At 38.8% G+C, this 25,691-nt stretch overlaps 1 protein-coding gene across 3 annotated transcripts in view; it reads left to right on the forward strand.

Annotated features, from left to right (window-relative positions):
- Nucleotides 1-25,691, forward strand: part of RERE (arginine-glutamic acid dipeptide repeats) — a 366,200-nt gene that overhangs the window by 82,300 nt on the left and 258,209 nt on the right. The window contains exon 1 of one of the 3 annotated variants that reach the window (XM_074377498.1): nt 13,828-14,175. The exons of the other annotated variants lie outside the window; for them this stretch is intronic. The gene's annotated coding sequence lies outside the window, so the exon portion shown is untranslated. Of the gene's footprint in view, nt 1-13,827; nt 14,176-25,691 lie in introns of those variants that run through there. 3 annotated transcript variants of the gene reach the window in all.

Consider the following 25,691-nt stretch of genomic DNA (forward strand, 5'->3'; position numbering starts at 1 on the left):
AATAGTAGTCTGTTCTTGGAGAATGATCTCATGGAAATTTTCAAATCATTTTATTTTCCCCCTGAGCAAGCTATTAACCAGAAAGGGAAGTGCTTTTCCACACACATTCACCAGTCCTTAATTCCTCCCCACTCCACCCCCCTTATTTCACCCTGTATTTTCCATGCTTTGGGCGAATCTAAGTCTGGGTTGTCTTCAAGCAACTGATAAGTCCATAAGTATTTATTTGTTAAAAACTCACTATGTACCTAGCACTGTAAATAGAGAAAGAGTAACATCTCTGTATGAAAATATGCAGGGGTAGAAATTGCTTACCGGAAATACACTGATTACATTAAAAGCAACAAGAATAACAAAACCCCATGCCTTGACCCTCTTTGGATATTTAATAATACCTTAAGGACATGAACTAGGAACAAAAAATTTCATCAAAAGCTATGACCGGAATGCTTAGACAATAGCACTTTGACGTTGCGCTGCTGCTGTGTGCCACTGCACTGCTGGTCCATGGGGATGAGTAGGGAAGGGGAGGCAGGAAGAGGGAATGGGTTTGTTGCTGAGACCAGCATTGCCTGTTGTGATGGATGCTCTGCTTACAGGACCCAGCTGAGCATCTGTCCAGACACTCCTCCTCCATTCAAATAAATAATGCAGCAGTGGTGGTAACAGGACTGAAAAGCAAAATGCTGATTTTCCTCCCTCCTCTCTCCACCCTTTTTACAGAGCGATGTACTTTGTAAACAGATAATGAATTGCTAACCGCAGTGATGGGGTGATTCAGGCCCAGGCCGATTGTTTTAATCAGTTTCTTACAGTGAGTCCATGATGGAGCCTGTGATCACAGTGCTAGTAGTGCCTAGTATCAGAGAACGTTTCCTGAGGGTCCAGCACTCCACTCAGGGCTTTACTCGAATCGTTTCATGGTCATGATAACCGTGTGGGATAGGTACTGTTATTAATCTGCATTTTACAGATGGGCCTATGGAGACGTGCCCAAGGATACCGTTAGTACATCGTAGAGCAGGGACAGTCCTGGCCCTCTGTCTCCAGAGCTGATGCTCTCCACCGTTAGACTCAACTACCCGAAGACTGGGACGCTCAGTCAAGCTGGGCAGGAAATACTGCCTCCTGCTCGTAGAGCACCAGGTGAGGAGAGCATCACTCACCACTCAGGTCGCCTGGAAAAATGCACAGTGAAATGAAACAACGATTTTATCCCCAGAAGTGAAAAGAGTTTCAGCTGACTTAGTGCCTTGTTGCAGGTCAGAGACCTTTGGCTTGCACCATTGCTTTTTTCTTATGAACTAGAAGACATTTCTGCTTTTGCCTGTCTAGTTTGCTTGATTTTTCTGAATTTTGCCACTCTTCAGTGTGGAAGCAGGCACACTGCCGCAGCTAGTGGGAACTGAAAAACAGCAGACAGACTGCATTCTCATCTGACCTTCTTCTTCTTCTTCTTTAAAGTATATTTTTATTGAAGTATAGTCAGTTTACAATGTTGTGTCAATTTCTGATGTACAGCACAATACTTCAGTCATACAGGAACATTCATATATTCGTTTTCATGTTCTTTTAAACCATAAGTTGCTACAAGATATTGAATATAGTTCCCTGTGCTATACAGTATAAGCTTGCTGTTTATCTGTTTTATATATAGTATTTAGTATTTGCAAATCTCAGACTCCAAATTTATCCCCTCCCCGTAACATAAGTTGTTTTCTATGTCTGTGAGTCTGTTTCTGTTTTGTAAATAAGTTCATTTGTCTTTTTTTTTTTTTTTAAGATTCCACATCTAAGTGATATCATATGGTATTTTTCTTTCTCTTTCTAGCTTACTTCACTTAGAATGACAATCTCCAGGTCCATCCATGTTGCTGCAAATAGCATTGTTTTTTTTTTTCTTTTTTTTTGGCTGAGTTAAGTAGTCCATTGTATAAACTATACCACAACTTCTTTTTCCAGTCATCTGTCGATGGACATTTAGGTTGTTTCCATGTCTTGGCTATAGTAAATAGTGCTGCTATGAACATTGGGGTGCATGTGTCTTTCTGAGTTAAGGTTCCCTTTGGATATATGCCCAGGAGTAGGATTGCTGGATCATATGATAAGTCTATTTTTAATTTTTTTGAGGAATCTCCATACTGTTTTCTGTAATGGCTGCACCAAACTACATTCGCACCAGCAGTATAGGAGGGTTTCCTTTTCTCCACACCCTCTCCAGCATCTATCATTTGTGGACTTTTGAATGATGGCCATTCTGACTGGTGTAAGGTGATGACCTTACTTCTTAAAATCTGTAAAGTTCTAGAAATCTAATAGCTTTAGAATTTATAATTTTAGGAATGTATGTGCAGGGCCAGTATTCCCTGAGGTAAATTGACTTCTTTTTGTTTCATGTGTCATACCTGCTCTCACATTCTCTCTGAGCAAAGAAATGGAGGCTACAGCAAGGATACTATTAAGAAAACAGATGTTTCTTACTTGAAATTGGATGCATTTATGGTCTTGTGTGTTAACCACTCTTAACAACTGTGTTTACTATTGAAACTGGAAATACAGATTTGATTATAGTTGAGCCAGCTTTATTTTTGTATTGCTCTCCTGTAAATGGATTACTTTTAGGTTAAAATTTTGCTGCAAGTTCTTTCCCACTACTTAATTGACTCTTCCATCACCGCTTGCTGTGCACATGTCAGCATTCCCACGGACGCTAAACACACACAATGTAGTCAGCACAATGGCAGCTTCGCTGTGAATCATTGGGCTTTTTCTGTCTCTTTTAATGCTGAGAGTGGAATCTATTCTGGTTTCTTTCCAGTTTTCTAATGAAAATCTTGGGCATGTATTGACAGTCTCCTTTTAAAGTTTATCAAAATAGCTCTTGGTGGTCATCGTAAAATTATTCATCTGAAACGTTACAGGTTGTGAATGAAATAGGTAGCCTAGTATTTGTCTTGCTGCTGCCTAATGATACCTCTGTTTGAGTCATTGAATGCTTCCAAAGCATAACCTTTAAAGTTTGTTCCCACATCTAAATTTGCCACTTGGCACATTTGATTCTAACAAACCAAAAGCAAATCTTGTTTCATGAGAAGCTGCTTGCCAAGCTTCAATTTAAGTCTTCTTAGAGGATTATTAATGAAGTGGACGTGAACACTTTTTATTGACAAAACAGTGGCATTAAAATTCAGTGTTCTCAAAAGACAAGGCATGGCATTTGGGAGATACTGAAAAACACCACTGTTAACATAGTGATATGCTTGCAACTTTGCCTCTAACTAGTATTTGAAAACATCCTCGATTTTCCTTTATTTTATTCATCTTATTCTCTTCTTTAAAACCTTTTAGCTGATTATAGGACATAAATTTGAATAGACAAATTGGTAAAATGCTCCACACTGTTGAGAAAATTTATGTTAAATTCTTTGAGGCTACATAACGTCTTTGTACTTTTGCTTTTATGGCATTTATATTTAAAAGCTGTTACTATAGTTAGTGATGTCTGTATGAAATATATACTAAAATTATAGTGACTGAATTTGGTCATTGTATCATTTAGTTTTTGAGATCTTGGGATTGTTTCTATGTTTTTCCTTTCCTTTCCCTTTCCCTCTTCCTTTTCCTTTCCTTCCCTCTTTTCTCTTTCTGGCTAAATTTTAAGAATCTTGCCAGCAGGTGGCAAAATGTAGTACAGCTGCTGCAGGAAGAAAAATAAATTTCAGTTCTGGTGCCTGTGTCTTAAAATCCAGCTTCTTTGACTAGATTGATCTTTCTTCTGTCCCCTCCCTCTCCTACCCTCTGCTCCCCTGCCCTTTCCTGAAATTTCCAACTCTGTTCACCAGGTGACCAAAGGCCATCATGAAATGTTAATGGTGTGTGCTGGTCAATTTTTATAAAGAAGTAGCTAAGGTCTTTCAGCAACGTTTTTGTTAATATTTAGATTTAGGTAATTCATGTATATGGACTTAACCAATCAAATGTGTTGCAATGTTTATTTATTTATTTTTTAATAGTTTTTTCTTCTATTCCTTCCACCCTCGAATTTCACTCCCCAGAGAACCGGTTTTAACTTTTAAAACCATTATTTTTGTTATTTCAGTATTGATAAAGAACATGCTTACGTTTTTACTTTCTATTTTAGACATTATTTGCTGACTTTGCCCAATCAGAGATGAGGGTTTCACCTTTTCATATCACCTGCCTTCTCCTCCATCTTCCTAACCTAGTCATGTCACAGTTCGTGATTAAATCAGTATCATATATTTGTTATTATGACAACGTGTATATTTTTTATAGCTGAAGCACATATTGTATTATGATTTAATTCCTTTTCTTGTACAATTTCTTCATTTTCTTTGCTGGAGTTAATAATTCACCCTCCACCCCTTCCTTTGCTTAGGTTTATTTGTTCCCGTCTTGAAATCAGCCTCATATTTTCCAACAGAACTGTATAAAGCTCCTCTCAATGTGATGGAAAATATTAGGGAATCTGTCAGTCACTCTTGGTGGTACCCTCCTGGAGCCCCTTTTCTTGATTTGCTCTCTTCACCTGCCACCTAGCTGTTGGAAGACATCTTCCCTTTTGTGTCACTCTGGACACCATCATCTTAGAGATGATTTTTTTGCAGAGTTTTGTTTAGTTCCTTTTCATTTGTGGAGTAACTCCCTGAGAAACAGTGCATGGGAAGTAAACGTTTTGAGGCTGTGTATGTCTGAAAATATCTTGATTTTACGCTTGATTCATGGTTTGGCTGGGCATAGAATTTTAGGTTGGATACTATTTTTCCTCAAAAATTTGAAGGCACTGCTTTACTGTCTTCCAATTTTCAGGAGAAAAGCCTGAACATTATATAGTATACACTGAACTGGAAACCAGTAAGACTCTTTTAGGGTTAGTTGTTGCTAAAGGAATGCCTTTTGAAAGGTAAGGAGGACACCTAGTTGGTTGAGAGAATGTCGTTTTACTCCTATGTGTTAAGTGAAGGTAGTGCAGTCCCCTGTAGGATTACTGTGGAGGTAAATATTAAACTTTTTTTTAAGGTAGTTTTAACTATCAAATAGAAAAACATTTTCATTTGTTTCCCTTATTGACATACCTTGGGGTAAATGACAAATTTTTGTGGTAATAGCCCTTGTGTTTATATTTTAAAGGACTTAATTTTGATATTACAATTTTTCAAGCAGTGCCCTTTAGAACCCAAATGGATTTTAAATGGACAAGATGCATATAATAATATTGGATTTTTGCCTTAATGTTTTTATAGTATTTTAATTCCATGTGACAGAGTCCACAAATGATAAAACCATTCTTTTTTTTTTCACTTTAATATGTGCCATTTATTGTGTTGATAAAGCCATTCTTGATTGCCTGTGTAAACAAATGCCAAATAAAGAATAGAATCATGAAATTGAATTTTTGAAATAAAATATCTTTTTTTTAAATTTAGTGAGCTGACATTTTTATTGAGATACAATTGACATAACATTATATTAGTTTCAGGTATACAAGATGATTTGATTTTTGTACATACTGTGAAATGATCACAGTAAGTCTAGTTAACATCCATTATCACACATAGTTACACAATTTTTTACTGTCATGAGAGCTTTTAAAATTTACTCTATTTAGCAACTTTCAAATCTGCAATACAGTCCTATTAATTATAGTCACCATGCTGTACATTACATCCAATGACTTATTTATGAAATGAAGTATCTTTGGTGTTGGATATGTTAGGAATTTCTTTTGCAGTCTAGTAGAATTTAAAAAATTATAATGTCTTTAAAAGCAGAAACGAACCATTTTGTTGGGGATAAAGTTTTTTAAGTTAATCGACATTGATTTGGTTTTCTAGCAAGAATTTGCATTCAAGAAAGATTGTCATTCTTACATTTGATTACAATAATTAATTTAGTATAATGATAAAAAATGAGGTAATCAATAGACAACATGTTTTTATATAAAATGACAGGTATCAATTCTTAACTGCTAATTGTTGCTAGGCGGCTGTCTTAGCATTGGTTTCTATGGTTTTCCTCTAGCCTTTGTAAATGATCACAAAAGATAAATTGTTTCTCCGACTCTTACTAAATTAGCTCCTATGTAATGCTGAAAGGGGTAGCTAGGAAGATTTATAGTTCAGATTCTATAACAAGTCTTATTTTAGGATAATGTGCTTTCCCTAGTTGTTTGGGCACTTTTTTGGCCTTTTCCCCGTGGACGTTAATCCTTGGCTGGAAAGAATAAACTCTAGTTCTCCATAACACCTGACTGCAAACTGCAACCATAAAGCCTTGGACTGTTAAAACAAACATTTCTCAACCTTATAGCACAGACTTCCTGTTTTTAAAGCTTGTCTGACCTTCCTGAGAAAAAGACCAATACAGCGATGGTTACATCCTGTGGTTATTGTCATTAAAAAATATCTATTGAATTTTTCTAAAGCCCTTGAGTATAAAAGTGATTAATGCACCCCAAAAATGTAAATAGCACCGGGCTCATGTCTGATCTTTGCTAGGCCTTCAATAAAAGATAATAGAACCAAGCCAGCTTTTAATGCGTCTCTGTTTGTTCAAGGTCGGCTACAATTGGAGTGTCAGGAAAAATCTCACATTAAAGGGACCTGCCCTATTCTGGAGAGACTGTAAAGGAAGCATTTGGCAGTCATTTCCTTTCACTGAGAGAATGAACATGCTTTACATTCTAATCGTTTAAACATACCAGAGTCTGCTGACAGGGCGCTCGCAGTTTTCATTGTAGAGTTAACTTGCTCTGAAGATTAGAGGGGATGATCATTGTTTAGAGTTTATTGTTAGAATTAATCAAATGGTGTAAATGTTAGAAGTTAGCCCGTGTCTTCCTTTGTGCTAAGTTGTGTTTCCTGCAGCCTAAATATTTGCTTTTTCTAGTCAGTTAAAATTAAACTTGAATGCATGTTCAAAATTTGTCTCCCTCCTCCAAAGAAAAGAAAAGAAACCACCCTGTGTTGTTTAGAGCAAATATTCTTGAGACTGGCCTTTGATTTTTGTTTTAGCTGTTGTACATCTAAGTGGATATTTTGAACTAGAGTCTTCTGATTTCTTATAGAGAGCTGGTTTTTAAGCAGGAAAGTACTGGATCGTTAACGCTACATGTGATGTTGAATCTAGCAAATGGTAGTCATTTATTGTTTTGAAACACTTTCATTTTTATTTTCCCTAAAAGAGATGTTGGTATTATTATTTTAAAGAGTTTAATTTATTGGAGGCATATTGCCAGAGAAAATGTACAGCAGAGTTGTTGTTGTTTTAATGAAAAGGGCAAAGCAGTGTTTTGTATTTGTAAGCATTATCTGGTTGATGCTTTGAATGCTTGGTGTAGTGATTCCAGTTGAGGTTTTTAGTTGTCTTAAGGTTACTTCCAGTAAGCTTGGCTGGATCTCTACGCTGGTTTTACCACATATTGTCAGGCCCCATTCTCAACATCCTGTTAGGGTCCCGAGTTTCTGAGCCATTTCTTCCAGAAGCCTCTTTGTTTTTTTATTTGTAGCACTTTTTCAAATGAGAAGTCTCTCTTAACTGTGTTTTTGCCCTTTCAAAGTATCACTCTATTGGAACACTATAATTTCATCTATATAATCTGAGATCTCTAGTGAGTTTTAAAATAGAGATGAAAATGTTCTTAAAATGCTTAAAGTATATGCTGTCTTCAGAGTCTCTCTGTCTTCTCTCAAGTTGCTTTCCGGCTTATTTCATATCCTACATCCACGAGAGGGCCACACACTTCCAAAAACTGAAACCTGCAGGTCTGACCTTTGTTGACTTACTACATCTGAAGAGTTTGCTGTGGGTGCATAGTGGAGTTGGTGCCTCTGCTCTCTGTTCTTATCAAAGTGGGACTTGGTGTCCTGCAAGCTGGTTTTTATTTTCCCTTTCCAGGAATGTATTTTAATAATGTTGATAATTTTGTGCTTCATGAAATAACACCTTAACTACTTATTAGCAGTGTATCACTGAGACATATACTTGGGGTTGTGTTGGGAAGTGTGAAACAAAAGGAAAGTTGTAATTAATGTCTAACGCTAATGTTGTAGCTATATGAATTAATTTTGGAGTATGTGCTGTTCATAGTTTTACTAAAGGTTAACTGCCTTGATTATTAGAATATGATGTTATTTATAATTATTTTTCAAGGGTATATTAAGTAGATTCCAACATTTTCTAGGTTGAAATTAACTCAAATTTTATTCTTAAATGTAAGAGTAAGTATTAAGATTCTGGCATTACAGAACATAAAAACTCATTTCCCCCCAATAATTTGGAATATTTGCCTAATTATTGCAGCATACATGTTAATAGTTCTCTGTGTGAGTCTTTTTCTGTAGGTATAATTATTATCACCTAGTTTATTTAAGGCTGTTCTTCACACCCTTACCTACAAAGAAACTGTATGAGTTGATCATTAATGTTGGCTGAATGGAAAGTGATGTGATATATAAAGTAATTAGGAAAGTTATTTTAAAAATTCATATTAGTGACCTTGGTTTGCATTTAAGACTTAGAAACTATGGATTAGATGATAGTTACCTATTATTAAATAATACATCATTCAACAGTGTTAAAAGCTGAGAAGTATGCTGTGTTTAATGTGCTGATTCTGATTCCAGCTGCATTTTAGGATATAAGCCATAATCTCTTTTAAAAAGAAGCAGCATGGTATTAATACTTACACCAGGGTAACAGGAGCATCCTGAGACTGTGTTGGGGAAACTAGGGCATGTGGCGAAGAACATTTTGATTTTGTTTAGGATGGTAGGAGAGTGTGGAATACCATTGTGGTAGAACCCAGAGGACATTTGAAAACACGAATCTGTTGCTAAGAAGCAAGCTCAGGGCTAGAAAAATAAAATTTTGCAATCAGTAGTAGCATAGAGGCAGCTTGAGAGCGAATCTTCTCACTCATGAGAGATGCTGGAGTGTGGTAAGAAGAGGCTGGACCTGGACTGAGTGTATTCAGGAGCAGTCATGGGGGGAAGTGGGGAATGGCCAGCGCCATAGGAGAACCAGGAGAGCGCGTGACGCAAAACTCAGACAAACCACCAGGATGCAAGTGTGGGAATGGGGCCTCTGTCGGGAAGAGTAGTCTAAACTGGTCCACTTCTTTGGAGGGCAGCTTGAGTTAATCTCTTTGACTAAAAAGTTCATAAGCGTTGAACTAGAGATTCCAGTGTAGAAATACTCATATATGTGCACAAAGATGCGCACAGAAGTGGGTTGCAGTCTTGATAATTATTGTACTCGCACGTAGTAGAATTTTGTGCAGCTCTAAAGAAGAGTAGGATGTTAATGGTCTGCTGTAAAGTTAGAGAGGCAAGTTGCCAAATAGCATGAATAGTAGAATTTTATTATCATGAAAATAAAATTAACAGAATTAGCCCCCAGGTGAATGAATATACATATTTAAAAATATTTGTGTATGTTTGTATACATATGTTCTAGAAGAAAGTCTGGAGAGGTACATTTCAACTTGTTGAATGGAATTGTTTGGATTTTCTGTAGGAATATAATAACTTAAATATTCCAAGAGGGCTTCAAAAAGAACTATATATTTTTCTTTTTTCTTTTGAAAAGTCTAGAGGTTTTGTGGTGGGGTGGCATTTTGTGAATTGGAAAAGGGAAAAAAATAGATGGTTTGCTTAAAATTATAACTCTGGCTTATACATAGTAATATGAAACAAAACCTCCACAGTCCTAGTCACTGACTAGTACTGACGCAGTCCCTGATTCAGTCACTGTTTGCTTGATTGACTTTGGCACTCTTTTCTTTTTCTTGATGGCGGTACTGGAGATTGAACCCCAAAACCTAGTGCATGCTAGGCATGCCCTCTACCACTGAGCTATACCCTCACCCCCAATTTTGATAGTCTTTTGATACTTGGGTAAGCTAAATTACTTGATCTGAATGATAATACTATAGGAAGGAATGTTGATTGTCTCAACTTGATAGCTATAATTTTGGCAGACCTCACTAGTTATTCTTAGATGAATGTCATTTTTAAACTTTCCTGTAAAAATGCAGCCTCCTTCCTCCTTTGATGATCTTAGAGGGTAGTCCAAAGCTGCCATCTTTAGAAGATGTGGCCAAGAATCTTCTTGCTGCGACAGAAGCAAGGTGGCAGAGAGAGGAGAGGCAGGGTAGTTGTTCAAAGTTAAGGGTCTGGAATGACCTGAGCCCTGTTCAACTAATGCTAAGGTTATACTTCACATTTCTCCTGTGTACTGTTCCTGGTCATAGCTTTAATGTTAGTTTAACTAGACTTTATATTTAATTGTTAATGTTAGGGTAAAGTCAGATGTCAGCTCACTTGGCTGCATGCTGAGGCCTGTAGAATATGGAGTGCTTTGCTTCTAACCGCATCTGTTGTCTCCTCTCATTATCTGTTAATGGTACTCAACTTGACAGGGTTGTTTTGATAAGTGAGGAGTGTTATAAAACCTGGAGATGGAATTTACATGGAGTGGAACTTAGGACAAAAGGAAGCAAGAAGTATGACATAGAGAGGGCTGAGATCATGCGGGAACCAAGCAGTGCCCTGTGGAATGCTGAAAACAGCAGTGAGGGTTGACTTGGGAGTGAGGATGGGGTATAGCTCATAGTTTTCTATTCATCTCACACTTTCTCTTTCACTTTTTCTTATGCTTGTGTGCAGAACATCTGAGAAATTGTTGTTCTTGTTTTAATAACTCTCCTTTCTTATCTACAGGTCCCTTAATCTACAGGCTCACATTAATGGGGTTTAAAGTGAATTCTTCACTTTGAGGAGTTGGGGAGGACAGTTTGGTAATGGTTCGTCGCCTGCGATTGGCAATCCTCGGGTCAGAAGAGCTCATAAAAAGGCTTCCATGTCAGAGAAGTAGAGGTTTTTCAGAGAGGAAAAAAACTGAAACTAAAGAAAAAATTCAGTGTAAAAGAGAGGTGAGGGTCAGCTCCATCCCCCCAATTAAAGCAGAATTTGGTAGTACTTTTGCGTTAAGAGAAATGTTGAAGACAAACTAGTCTTTGAAAAGCGGCATGCTTTCAAACTTCTGTATTCTGTTTATATTGCTCTCTGTGTCCGTACAGGATTTAGTAGTCCATCCAGTTTACCTGCTGCTGTTTGCCCCTTGCTTAAATGTCACATAAGTAGGAAGAACTTGTCTCGAGTATATTAATGATCGCCTCTGTACCTTATTACCTCTTTAAAAAAAAAAAGTATGGCTTGCATATTGGGCCTTAGTTCGGGTCTTAGTGTTTTTATGAGTTATCCCAGGCACAATTATGTGCATCTCTATCAAGTGGGGATAAAGATCTTCATTTTACTTAGACTTTTAATTATTTTTACTTATTTGCATAGATGCTACTTATTTGAGAGAGGCTTCTTTTGTGCCAGGAACTGTGCAAAGAACATACAAAATAAGTAAAGGGTTGTTACCCTCAGTTCAGTTATTCATTTTATAGATGTGTGTGCTTAATAATCGTTATTTGATGTTGAGCAAACATAGAGAAGTTTCTCTAATGGAACTTGCTGTCTAAAGGGGGCTATGGATATTAATCAGAAAATCACACCAATGAGTTACAAACTGAGAGAAATGCTCTCAAGGAAAGGAACACAGTTCCCGGAGCACTTACAGTAACAAAGGAACTTGACCTAGAATGAGGCCTCAGGGGAAGCATCTCTGACAAAGTGATATTTGACCTGCGATCTGAAGGAGTAGGATTTAAACTGTGTATGTGTGGGGAGATTGGTGGGTGGGGGTGTGGGTGGCAGGGAGATATTTCTGTTCCAATGGGAAGAAGTAGCGATGGCCTTTGGTAGAAATCTCGATACCGTGGTGAAATGGAAAGACTGGTGTAACTAGCAGGTGAGGGGATGTGAGTGGATGGATTAGCAGAGGGTGCAAGACAAGGACAAAAGAATATAAATGTCATAAAGTACTGTCAGAGCATTTAGAATCCCTGTGAGAACAGGTACAGCATGGATTTAGAATAGAGCAGTTTGGTTGTTCTCACCACACTTTCCAACTTAGGATAAACCAGCACGTTTTTTAAAAGTACTGTAGACAACAACAAAAAACAAAACAAAACAAAACCAAACCCCTCTCTTCAGGCTCTGCCATGTGTCGATACATAGCTGGTGGGAAAATGGAAGTGTGTCCTAGGACAGGAGTGGCTTTTGTAGCTGGGCTTTAGGGTTGATTTCATCTCTGACATGGATGGAATGATCTTAAAGCCACTTGTTATGAAGCAGATTTTCAAGCCGCAGGTCCTCTCAGGATGGTCTCATTGAGGAGTGATGTTTAGCGGAGCTTATAGTAGGGCTGCTCTTGGCTGAAGACCACCTCTGATTTGTATTGATCACAGCCACCTTCAGGGTGGCAGAGGCATTATGCCTCATCAGCTTTTGCTCTCAGTACATGTGCTATGTTAGTAGTTTTAGATAGGTATTTCTATCTCCTGTAGAATAACTTAATTCTTCTTTAAAAGAAGTCAGCAGAATGATGTTTAAATAGCAAATGTGCATGTTGGCTGAGTTATCTGTACCAACAAGGCAGGACCCCTGGATTCTACTCCATGCTTCTCCTAAATCCTCCACTCCCCTGCTGAGAAACTTTGGGCAAATCACTTAATCTCCAAAATGGACCTTGGAAGGTCCAATAACATTTATAAAGATATTTGAGAGTTCCATGAAACTTGCCTGGAAGGCAAAATGTGTAATATTAAAGATACCAAAAGTGATCATTTAAATTTTGAGCTTGTAACTTTCAAGTTTGGGCCAACACTGAATGAGCTTAATATTTTGAATTCGTATTCTGTAGGGATAGATTTTTAAAAATTTGCTTTAGAATGTCTTATTTAATAGGACAAAATGGTTGTGGCTGTTATTACTAGGGAATACATGGTGTCAGTGTAGTTTAATTTTGGTAAATTTTAGAAAGTTGTTAGATATTTACCAGATTGGGGGTGGGGAAGAAACCAATTTGATATTTACTGTTGGCAGTTCTGTTTAGATGTACATAACAATGGAACTGTTAAGGAGTCTGTAATCTGGTAGCTGGTGGGTTATCTGTTTATTTAAGGTTACGTGGCAAGGAATGTGCATTTATTTTGCTTTTTTATTAGATGAATTTCAATCAAGCCCAATTTAAGCTATGTCTTTTCTAGCAGATGGATCTTTATTTTCTTGGGGAAAAAGGATCGGATAGGAGACTTTTAAACTAATGACTTACAGAGAATTCTTAAATCTTAAGGAAAATTGGGGTCAAAAATACTGCAGTGTTGTTCGACAGCACAGAATGCTACTTTCTCTTGTGCATCTTTGAAACAAATGTTCGTCACGTCTGTGATTGTTGGTTATTTCATCTGCGTTTGTTAGACGTCAGAGGAGGTTGGCATTAATATTCCTGGCAGAAGCAGAGGCAGCTCTAGGATGTGTGAACTGCTGATCACTCCCGGGGATGCGCTGCCTCTTTAATATCTTGCTTGCAGATGCATTTTCTAGCTGACCACGCTATTAAGAGCTGCCATCAATCACACAGCCTCCCGGATCCGGCTCTCGGGAGGGGAGGGGGGGAGGACCGAGGAAAAGGAGAGGCTGGCCAAAGCTAGGCAGGAGAGAAAATTGCAGCGGCTTTGTGTGAGCGCGCGCCCGTAGTGGCGGCGGTAGGGGCGCGCGCGGAGCCGGCCGGGCTCCAGCCCAGGTTTTGCCGGCGGCCGCCGCCGCCGCCGCGGGGAGGCTGCTCTTTCTCTCCCACCGTCTGGGTCACAGGCATGTGGCAGTGTTGGCCCGGCCGCCCGGGCTGAAGGAGTGCGAGCCGCGGCGGCCGCTTTCCCCAGCCGCGGGCGGGGCCCGGCGCGGCCACCGCCTCCCGGAGCCGCTGAGCCGCGGGAGCCTGCGCCCGCCCCGCGCTTTGCTGCCCGGCGGCCGCCCGGGCCTCCTTTTGTTTAGCAAGTGCATTTCATGCCGACCCCCAGCCCGTCCCAACGGTGCCCGCGGGCCTGAGTTTGTGGCGGGGTGGGGGGAGCTGAGGCGGAGGCCGGAGGGCTCAGCTCCTGCAGCGACCGGCCGCAGGCAAGTGGGCGGCCCCCCTCGTGCTGCGAGGGGGACGCGGGGCTCCGGCCGGGAAGTTGGACAAGTGTGAGCACAGGGGCTCTCGGAGGTGGGTGTACGCGAGTGTTGTCGCTAGCCCTAGAGAGATGAACAACTCGGGCATTAAGAATGGTGGTGGCTTTCCAGGAATCAGGAATAGGTATTTGTTGTGTCCCATTGCATTTCTCCTGGGCTTACTAGTTTTTTTAAATTGCCAAAACTCTAGAAATCCCAATTAAATAAATCAATTAAGCATGTTAAAGGCAGAGAAACCACTTTTTAAAGGTAGGTGTGTGTGTATGTGTGTTTGTGTGTCTTTGAAAGGAAAGTGAAAACGGGCCGTATATAATCCACAAGCCGCTGTTTGATCAGAAACTTTAGTTTAAAAATAAAGTGAATTGGATAGATTTGATTATAGATTAGTTTGGGGCTGCTTAATTGACAAAAATAATTTGTTTCTTGGATCAAAATACTGTTATTTTAGCAGATTAGGTAAGATGCAGATACAGCTTTGAAGACGATTGCTTTAAGATTAAATTAACTTTTTCTTTTCTTCTCTTTTCTTTTATTTTCTTTTTTGGCTTGAGGTGGTGGCTTCTGGGCCCTCTCACCCTGTTTACTCCAGTCTTGCACTCTAGTTGAAGCTATGGGGAGACCTGCTTGACCACTTTCTGTTTGCTGAGAAAGAAACTCTTGTGATAGGTTACTTTGTTTTACTCGCAGCCTTTCCCCTTCCTGGCCCACATGTGCCACTGCTCTCCTTGGGGCATTGTTTGGCTGGAGGCCTTCTCTCAGCCATATGGAAATTTAAAAAAATGGTATGTGAATGAACACAGGTCAATAAAGAGATTAATTTTTCCCTTTGAAATGTGTGTCTGTGTGCTTTAAGATTGAGACACTGAATAAAAGTTGAGAACAGAGTTGACAAAGTCCTTTATATTATGTGCCCAAATTACTACATTCTGGCCTTCCCCCAACACCCCCATTTAAAGTAGACATGGTTTGAAACCTTACAGACGGAAACAATATTCCATGTAAGCCCGTTGATCTGTGGGCAATTATTTCCAGATGCACAACCAACTCTACATTTTTATGCGTGTGTTAGATTTGGGCTCTAAGAGGCAATTGCCTTTCTGAAAATTTACATTGCCTAGTAAAATAACACAAGGCAGACATTTTAGAGGCTTAACAGCAACTTCACAATAGTATGGGAGCAGCAGTTAGAAGCCTTGTGTTTGTTTTTTTTTTTTTTTTCCGAACTCTGTAATTTAGTAGTGTTTAAACTATTTTATAAAGATCTCTGGGACCAGTGAAAGGTGGTTTTCAGTCCAGAGCACTTGAGTGCTCATTGTACTCTAGCAGGCCCTGGTGCTTGGCAGGCTGTGCTTGAAATGTTATTTGATCTGGTTGCGTGATAGAATTGACTAAGATTACACTTTTTCCCTCCCTGTGGCTGTTGAAAGTGAGGCATCACCAAGTACTGTTCAGTAACATAAAGACTTAACCTACATTCATTCACTCTTAAGAAGGTTTCCAGCAAAAGGCCATTTAGGTTTTTGTCTTGTTTTGTGGTTTTGCATTTATGAATTGAGGCGAGAGCTGACGTAATGTAGCTGTACCACTTCCTTTGTGTGTGTATGGGTTTTTATAGCCTATAGGATACGTCTCAGTCTATGTGGTAGTGATTATTTCTGAAAGGCTTGAATGTATATATATTTTCAAATACGAGTACCTTCAGCTATGTGCCGATTAATTTTTTTTAGGTTGTAGGTCTGGCGGTGGTGGGGGTGGAGGGTGTCATGGTGAACCCTGTCAACTTATCTGTAAGGTTCAATGAATTGCCTGTGTGTTATGCAGACTAGCTCTTAATTTTAATTAGTGCAACTGTGTACAGCTGTTAGGTCAGAATGCATTGGCTGCTCCTGCAGGGTAGTTTTATCTTACACTGGAGGTTTTATGGACTTGTCTGGCTGTGTTTCTTAATCCCTCTCCCACAGCCAGTGTGCTTGCTTTTAAAAAGCAAATGATAGAACAAGACAAGCTTTTGTTTACTCGTGTGATAGTTTACTTGTGAGATTTATTTTTGGTTGTGAGGAAATTGGTAAACCTTGTAATTTACTAGTAGGTATTACATTCACTATGCTTTTCCAAGGTCAGAGGGTTTTGCTTGCTATTGTGTTAGTCTGAGTAGCCAATGGAATCATCCATTTTATAGTGACATAGGAAACCATTTTTTTTTTTTTTAAACTGGTTCTTTGTTTGCTATTCTCGGATTAGTTTGTAAAACTCAGAAATAAATGTTAGCTCCATGGAGATAACATGGTTAAAATGTTTCTCCCTGTCTCTTACCTCTTGTTACAGTGTACCAAAGGGACTGAGAAAACCATTGATTAACAGCACTTTGACCATGGGCTGGATGATTAATATGAGGGTTTTGAAATACCTCTGTTCAGGGACATGTGTGGCTACCTTTAAATTTTAAAATGTGTTTTTGTCTCCAAGTTATTGGAAAGTATTTATTATAAGATTGAATAGCTTTGAGTCTTTGAATATAGGTCTGTGACAAAGTCAGGCTTTTCAGGCTGTAAAATAGATTGTGGTTTGAATGGCATCATATTTTCTTAATAGTTTGGTCTCCTTATGGTCTGCCTTTGTCCTGAGGAGATGCTTACCACCACAGGTTTCTAAGACTGTCTACTACATTTTTTAAAAAGCAAAAATCAAACCCAAAGTTGGCTGAAATCTGTTTATATATAAAGCTAATGGGATGCCTTTTTCACTGGCCCAGTTTACTGGTAGAAGAACATGGGGCTGTGTTGTTGGAGGGACTCGCGCAGGTGCAATGGGGACTGGTGGAGTAGCGACGGGAGGGAAGTTGGCTCAGGTTGAGATTTTTTAAAAAAACTCATTGGAGAAGTGAATCCTGAAAATGACCTGGGATGAGGAAAGAGTGCAACATTTTCTAGAAAATGTGACATGTATAAAATGTTTTCTCTACATAAAAGAAACCAAGACATTTAGATTGGCAGCAGAGACTGCTGAATCCAAGTCAAAATAGAAGGAAGTATATAGTTAATATTTGGCCAAAAATCATGGCCCAATCATAAAAGGAAATATTATGCAACACTAAAAACCATGGTGGTATACAAATAAAATGTAAAGCTCAGTGAAAAAAAAAAACTGTAGATGCCAAATGTTTATGCAGTATGATTCCAGTTACATGCACACCCACATTTACTCACAGAGGCTAAGGAAAAAGATTAGAAGAAAAATACCAAATGTTTGTAGTGCTGATGATGACTTCATTTCCTTAATGCTGTTCCTACTTTGCACGATTGATTCAATCCCTGTAGGTCTGAAGGCCTCAAGCGATTTTACCAAGGCTTCTGGCTGGTGAGTGGTGAGGCTGGGATTTCAAGCCAGATCCTGACCCGTTCTTACTTTGCCCACCTCATCCTGTAAGTGGTTACTTTTGTGAAAAGCAAATTCCACCCTCTTCCTCCACACAGCAGTGGCCCAGAGGGCTTTGAGATTTGTTGATACTAACCAGAGGCTACTCACTGAATCTCACATAGGAGGAGCCAGTGCTGAGGCAATGCTGTGCATGTAGTTATTGGAAAAGAAAAGCCAATACTCTGGCAAGAGGAAGAAATGGAAGAATGATTTGAAAGAGGTCTGAAAAGTAAAGCAATATAAAGAGGATAAAGGGAGGAGGGTGCTTCAGGGTGGGGGTGGGGTGTGTGTTCTAGGTTTGGGACTAGGGAACGAGGACTGAGAAAGTTTAGTCAGGAGTCAGTGGAACCCCTGAGAATTTGTTGAAAGCAGAGCAGCCTGCGGGGTGGAGGATGGCCAGTGATGCTGGTTTGCAGTTAGTAAGAAACGTTGCGAAGTTTGATGGAGAAGTGATAGAAAGTAGCTGAAAGGGGCTGCAGGTTAAGGACATTAACTGGGTGATGCATGAGGAGGTTAATGGCAGTGGTGCTCAGTAGGTAGGCTTTTATGATGGTTCGTATGACAGTTGTGTTCAGGTTTTTGTGATAAAATGAGTTAATGGATGTGAATCACCTTAGGAAGCAGAAAACATTTGAATGTTAGAGGATTAGTCAAAAGTTACTTGTGAAGAAGAGTTTTAAGAATATGGCAGGTAAGTATGGGGCCCCTTTATAAAATTACTTTTGCCTGTAAAGCTTAGAAATAACCACTTGGTTCTAAAGATGAGCGATTAGATCTGTTTCTCTTGTCTTGTTTCCGCAAATTGAGTGAGCTTTTGTAGTTGCGTTTTTTAAAAAAAGGTCAGTTTATAAGTGACTCTTGAGCTTCAAAGAAATCAAATAGACCAAATATATTGTGCATTTGAAAAATTGCTTAAGTCAAAAGCCTCCAGATGGTGTATGCTGCTTTGTTCACAGCTGTATTTACCACAAGCTCACCAGATTATCTTCTAATAATTTAAAAATAGCTGGTTAGAAACTGGTATAGTCAAGTCTCTGATGGTTTTGAACCTCAACAGCAATACTGCTTTCACTTGTACACTTTTAGTAAAATACCAGTTGAAATTACTTACTTCCTTTTGCGTTGTTTTCAGGATTTCTTATTGGGCCAATTTAAGCTTTGTACAAACAACCAGTGTGCTTACATCCAGGTGCAGACAACCAGGTTCTTTTTATGTGGTCTCAGGAGAGAGACTGGAGAATGGCTCTTGATTGTCTTTAAAAGATATTTTTGTTGTTTTACTAATCGTTTATTTTAAAAAATATTTTAAGTATGTTAAACACATGCAGTTGATACCTTCCTTATATGTACGATGAACTTTCTGTATTTTTTAATATTACCAACAAACAAAAACCAAGACAAAAACCCTTCAGTACTCACATCTCCTTCCCAATATAAATGCTTTGTTCTCTTACAAAAATTTAATAAAAGTTCTTTTGGAAAGACTCAAATCACTAAATCTTAATTTTTTTGGCCACACATACTACTGTTATTTTTGCTTAACAAAACAGAGTTTTCATAAATTAGATGTAAAACATAGGAAAATAGTTTGGAACATCATCTAGGAGTTTTACATATGTGAGGGAGGTTGGTGAAGACATGCACATTTTTATTAACTGACTAAAATTACATAGAAAAACATCTGTATTGAATCATTTGAACAGTAATTTTCTCCTTTTGGTTTTAGGTATTCTTACTCTTGTGGTTTTTTTTTGTGTGTGGGTATTTTATAATGAGAAAAATTATGCAGAAGACTTTACCTGTGTGTGTTCTTTGACCCCCTGCCTAGGCAGTCTGTTCTTTCAGAGACTGTGCTCTATGCACAGAGCGTGGTTCTCACACTGAACAGGTAAGGGGAGTGGTCAGTAAGGGAATGTTCACCTTTCAGAAAGCATGTTAGAGGTGCATGGAAGGAGGTACAGCAATTAGTAGTCACTCTTAAGTGTCCTGGAGGCAGGAGCAGTTTAAGTTTGGATCTTTGGAAAGGAAGATCAAAAAGTGCTGGAAAAAATGTAGTGTCTCAAGTAGTCTGGCATTTTTGGGGAAAGATTTCTTCAGTTTTGCTAACAGGTTTAAGTTGATTGCATAAACACTTATTATTGGATAAGTAATACTTTATTTATATAATACATTAAAACAGTAAAAAATAAAACCACTATTTAATAAATTGTAATAAGTTTTCAGTTCATTTGGATAAATACCAAGGAGCATGATTTTTGATCTATAATAAGAGAATGATTTTGTAAGAAATTAGCATACTATCTGTTTCTGTACTATTTTGCAATCCCAGCAGCAATGAAGGAGAGTTCCTGTTGCTTCACATCCTTGCTAGCATTTGGTGGTGTCATTATTTTGGATTTTAGTTCCCTTTATTTAAAGAAATTAAAAATATCCACTCATTTCTGGTGTCAGCTATGCTATAGTTTTGACTTTTTCTACTATTTGCCATAGAGAAGGAGGAATGAGGACCATAAATGTCATGCACTACATGTGCCTAATTCTCCATCCTGTAGGGGAAAGGCGTAAGGTATAAATTTGGGAATAATGCAGTCTGATTACACTTTCTTAAAAAATGGGCCTAATGCTGATATAATGATGTCAGGTCATGGTTCGGGTAAAATGTAGCAGTATTCGTTTTTTTTAGTGATTCCATGTAAGCATTGTTTTCTCTCAGTTACCTCTGTTCCTCATTTTGCAAAAGATTTCATTTATAAGAAGGGAAAGGAATGCTTTAAATTTTTGAAATAGTCATTCTGGCCAAAGGTACTTATTTGCTTGATACTTATAAATGTAAATATTTGTATTAATTTCTTTATTGCAAGACCATTTATTGAATGGTCAGGGCACACAGAAATGAGGACCATTTGATCCTGTCCTTGGAGGGGATAATGTATCTAATAATTACAGCAATGGATGTTGATGGTTTAATAGGGTAGATACTGTGCACTTCTAAAATGAGGTTAGAATTACTTCCCAGCTATGCTTATTTAATGAGTATTTTTGACTTTGTGTTTATCTAGTTACTTACTGGAATTTAACATCAGCCTGTGTTCCGTACCAACCCCAAGCTTTGATGTGAAGATGGTTTGGATAGGCTCTCCTGGGGGTTATGCAGCTCATCAATTCCTCTGTCAGGAGTTCTTACCTTTATTTTTATCAGGGACTCCATTGAGTATTGGTGTAAGCTGTGGTTTTTCCCCCTGGAGCAGAACTGTGAACCTTGGCCTCCATGTTCATAATACGCACTTGTAGGTAGTTTATGGCAGTCCTGCATTGAAGAACACCTATTCTAGTGAGCTCTAAATCTCCTGTTTCAATTACTGGGAATCCTTGGCATTTCTTATTTTTGGCCAATTTGTTTTACTTGAGTAGTGTGGTTGTGAGGCCGTTGACTTCTGTGGAGCTTTGTGAAGCTTGCTGTTTGTGTTTCCTGAATGGTTTATCCAGGGAGTCCCAGGCTGCTGTTGGCCATGCAGACCTTGCTGTCTTTGTGAGGACCCAGGGGAGAAACTGTTCTCAGCTCTAAGTACCAGAAGGAACTGACCTCCTGAGTACGTGGTTTGTTTCTAACATATGGATTTAAAATCCTGTGACTGATTGTTTCTTTCGGGCACTTTGCTTATAAAATTTTTGCCACATCTGACAAAAGGTATAAAATGAACCTGAACACGTCTTTCTTTCTCCCCCTGCAGTTTTCCTTTGTCCCAAGGGAAAGAGAAGCCCTATAGTGTAAGTTTAGAGGGAGTACTGGGTCTGTAGCCGGCGTGACTGGTGAGACTTGCCGTGCGGCCCGAGGAAACTTGTTTCACCCCTGTGTGCCCAGGGTCCTCTTCTAGAAATCATTCCTACTTTGTGTGGCTGCTGTGAGGGTAAAATGGAAAGCTCCTAGAGCAGTAGCTGGTAGATAAATGCTGAATAAACTTAGCTATTGTTATCATTCCAGGTCCCTCATCTTTTTTATTTTTATTTACTTTTTGAGTAAAGATAGACTTATTTAGATAGATACATACTACATAGTGTAGGCTAAGAGAAAGGCCAAGAGGTGTAGGGGTTGGGTGCTCGGGTTAAAGTAAAAGTAGATACACACCCCATAGACATAGTGCGGGCTGTTTCCGAAGACTAGGGAGCGAGAGAGGCCTCCCTCATCTATTTTAAATTTTGTTTTATATTATATGAATCTCAGTAAGCTGCCTTAAGTTAGCCCTTTTAAGAGTAAAGCATCCTTTAAATCTCCCCTACCCCCTGCTTATTTTTTTATACAAAGGTTTAATTTCTGCCTGAAGACAGTTGTTAAATAAATTATGTAGGAGAGTGCTATGGGCTGAATTCTGTTCCTCCAAATTTCATATGCTCTAGTCATAACCACCAGCTAAGTATTTGGAGGTGAGGCCTATGGGAAGTAATTAGGTTTAGCTGAGGTCATGAGGGTGGGGCGCCATAAGTGTCCTTATAAGAAGAGAGACTGGAGTCACTCTCTTTCGCTCAGCCGTGTGAGGGCCCAGGGAGAAGGCAGGGCACCAAATGAACTAAGTTGTCTGGAACCTTGATTTTGGACTTTCCAGCCCCCAGGACTGTAGGAAATACATTTCTTTAAGCCACCCAGTCTTTAATACCAATCTGTGGTATTCTGTTGTAGCAGCCTGAGCACACTAATACGGAGAGTAAATTTCATACATCCAGACTAGAAGGTGATCAATAGCTTATTACAGAGACAGCTTTTCAAGAGTGAAATGAGGATTATGCTTCTGTTTACAGAAGACTTTACACCTGCTGAATAGCCTTCCCTGACCTCTTTTGGTCCTCACAGCTAGCTACCTTATGAAGGAGGCAGAGCAGATGCCGGCTTCTCAAATTACAAGATGAGAGAGCCAAGTCTAGAGAATCTATTTGGGTTGCCTATGTTCACAGTTTCCATTTTGAAAGTGGGTGAGCCTCTTTTGTAGCTATGTTTTTTGACTTCTGTATCTATTGTTCCTATCATGAACACCTTAATATTGTCAGTTTAGTGTTATAATTCTTTTGTATAGATGAGCGTAACCTTTACTTTTAGTCTTTGTAGGGATATTGTTTTCAATGTGGAGAATGCCCCACTTTTTACATTTCAACATGGGAACTTTTGAAACATCAGTGGTGAATTTGTTGAATTTATATATCTTTCCTGTCTGAAGGAGAAAAGTGGAATTTGTGATTCTTTGGCCTGCCAGTTAGATTTGAAGTATAAAATTTCTGTGAATATCGTAAGTGTGAATTAGTACTTACGGCATTTTGTTCTTTTATTTTGGTCTAGATACTGGCTTGCCATTCAGTCTTGCTGATAAGTTTCTAAGACGTAGGAGTTATTTGGAGCTATCCACAGTCAAAATAGTCAAGGTGATTTGAGTATGTCTTGATCGAAAGAATAAAACAGACTTTAATTAGTTAACAAGGGAAAAAAAAAACCCCAACTCCAAACCTCCAGCCAAATTCTGCCCTTCATTCTTAGTTCTAGATTCCTTCAAAGTTAATATTTATGAACCATCAAAACATACTGTATTTGCTTCATTTCCTGTTAAATTTTAACAAACTAAAACAAGAAATCAAACTTTTACTTCCTGATGATAAAATGATTTATTTGAGATGAAAAACTTGGAATAGATTTAAAAACCTTATTGAGATACTCTTTGCATAACAGACAATTCATCTTTTGAAAGTGTACAAATCAACAGTATTTAGTATATTCAGAGTTGTGCCATCAATCACCACAATATAATTACGAATAGATATTATAGGGCAGTTTCTGGTGATTAATTGAATGGTCCTGGATCATCTTTTATATATAAATTTGTACTTCTTACAATAAGAATATAACTTTACTATATGCTTTACTATTACAGGATATAATTGTCTTAAGGCAGTCAAGCCCAGCTTTTGTTTACAGGAGTCTGACAGAAGTTAACTTCAACCCAAGGTTGTGAAATCCTTCAGTGACTGATGACTCCCTCCAAGGGATGATAAAGCAGTTATGGATTTGGTGTGCAGATGGATTGTAGTCTCTTTCAGCGTATTATCTGGAGAAATTGCAACTTTCCCAGAGCATTGTTTTTACATTTGATGTGCTCAAATATGTTAGACATTTGCCATCCTCAGCAGTTTGTGTGAAAGACTCTTTCATTTGTGAACAGAAAGGCAGACAGCCACTGTGTCTCAGATTAGGGGAGTTTCTTAGTGTTAGTTCCTAGTTGGTTCGTAACATTCAAGTGGGCCCTGTCGGCTGCTGGGCAGTCATCCACCCTCCCCCCCGTCCACTCATTTGCCTGGTTTCCTAGATGGCCGTTTCTTACTTCCTCCCTGTCTTTATGCTGGGTTTCCTGCTTCAGCGAGGAAAATCAGAGCAGGGCAGAGAGTTCTGCAGACGCCCCCACCACGGGCCCACCTGGCAGCACAGACCCCTGCCCCCCACTGCCTGCAGTAGACCCCCAGTCTCCCCCCACCCCAGGCCTGTCCCACCGGCTGCCACCTCTGCCCCTCACAAGTCGTTTTCTGTCTCTCTTATCATGCGTGTTTTGCATTCTGCTGGATCATTCTCAGCAGCTTACAATTTTCCTGCTCTTCTCTCATCTTAAGACAAATACAAAAACACCCCCCCCCCTTTGGACCCCACTCCCCCTGCCAGCTTTTACTTACTTCTCTGCTCCTTTTTGCAGCAAAACATCTCAACTAGAGTTTTCTGTACTTAAGGTTTCCAGCTCTCCTCTCCTGCCTTAAATCCATCACCCATCACTCCAGGGAAATTGCTGTGGTGAAGATTGCCAAGTCCTCTACACTGCTGTTCCCTGGAGTGTATCTCCTCAGATGACTGTGTGTCCTCACTTTCAAGGCACTGAGGCCTGCCTTGACCTTTGGTCTCTGCTCCTGGTCTCTCTTACCCTGCTGTGTTTTTTTTCTCAAATACTGTTTATGTATGTATTTTCATTGCTTACGGTCTCATTCCTCCCACTAGAATGCAAAGTCCTGAAGAGCAGGGATTCTTAACTGTCTGGTTCACTGATACATCCCCAGCATGTGGAACAGTAACTGACACACAGTAGGTGTCTGATAAATTTTCTCTGCACCATGCCCTAGGACCCATGGCTTTAAAAATTATCTAAATGAATATAGCTAAAATTTTATCTCTAGTCCAGGTCTACTGAGCTGCTTCACATTTCCACCCTGATGTCTAATGAGCATCTAAAACCTAACATGCTCAAGTGGATGTGTTCCCCTACTCCACACATAGTTGTGGGGTTTTATGTTTTAACTTCTTCAGTCAGTAGGAACTTACTTGTCACCTCTTGTCTTTGGTGTATGAACTGTACCACCTGGAATGCCAGAGGGAGACTGGAGCAATCTTAGGTTACTTAGTTTTCATCTGGCACTTTTAAAGCAGTTATATTTTTGAATGCTGACAAAAATTCTAAACAGCATTGTACCAGTTTTAAAAAGTCAATGTCCATTATTTGATTTATTTTAATAAAATTTTTATTGTAGATTCCATAGAACCATTAGTTAGTATTTTGTTGTTTGATACTTGGAATTGTGTTTTTAGCTTTCACATTAAAGAAAATATTATTGAAACTTTGATTTAAGGACATGTCAATTGCCATCTACTTAGCGAATATAAAATACTTTTTAGAAAGCTTTTATTAGTGTAGTGGGTGAATTGTTGAATCAGGAATTTGTACTTAGAAATTCTTCTCTGGGAGAATCAAATCAGCCCTCTTAAAATCCAAGCTTGAAGTTTGTTTTAGCGAGACATGGAGTTTAATGGCATTTCTTCAATAAATGCTGCTCAGGTCTCACAGCATCATAAATATTGAGGTAACTTTCTTCACATTGGCAATTACATTTACTGTCTACCAGTAAATTATTAGATTTCTTGCCCAAGAAACTCTTTCAAAGAATCCTACCCTTGTAGATTAATGTATGTTGATAGTTTATAGGACAGCACCCGAGCACTGTAAGCAGACTTGTTAGGTGGGAAAATTACTAGTGGTTTATTTAAATATATACATGTTTAATTTACTATTATATTTCTCTATGATGATAGAGATAAAAGAAACTTGCAATAATGTTTTC

This window comes from Camelus bactrianus, chromosome 13, assembly GCF_048773025.1.
Source record: "Camelus bactrianus isolate YW-2024 breed Bactrian camel chromosome 13, ASM4877302v1, whole genome shotgun sequence".
Lineage (NCBI taxonomy): Eukaryota > Metazoa > Chordata > Mammalia > Artiodactyla > Camelidae > Camelus > Camelus bactrianus.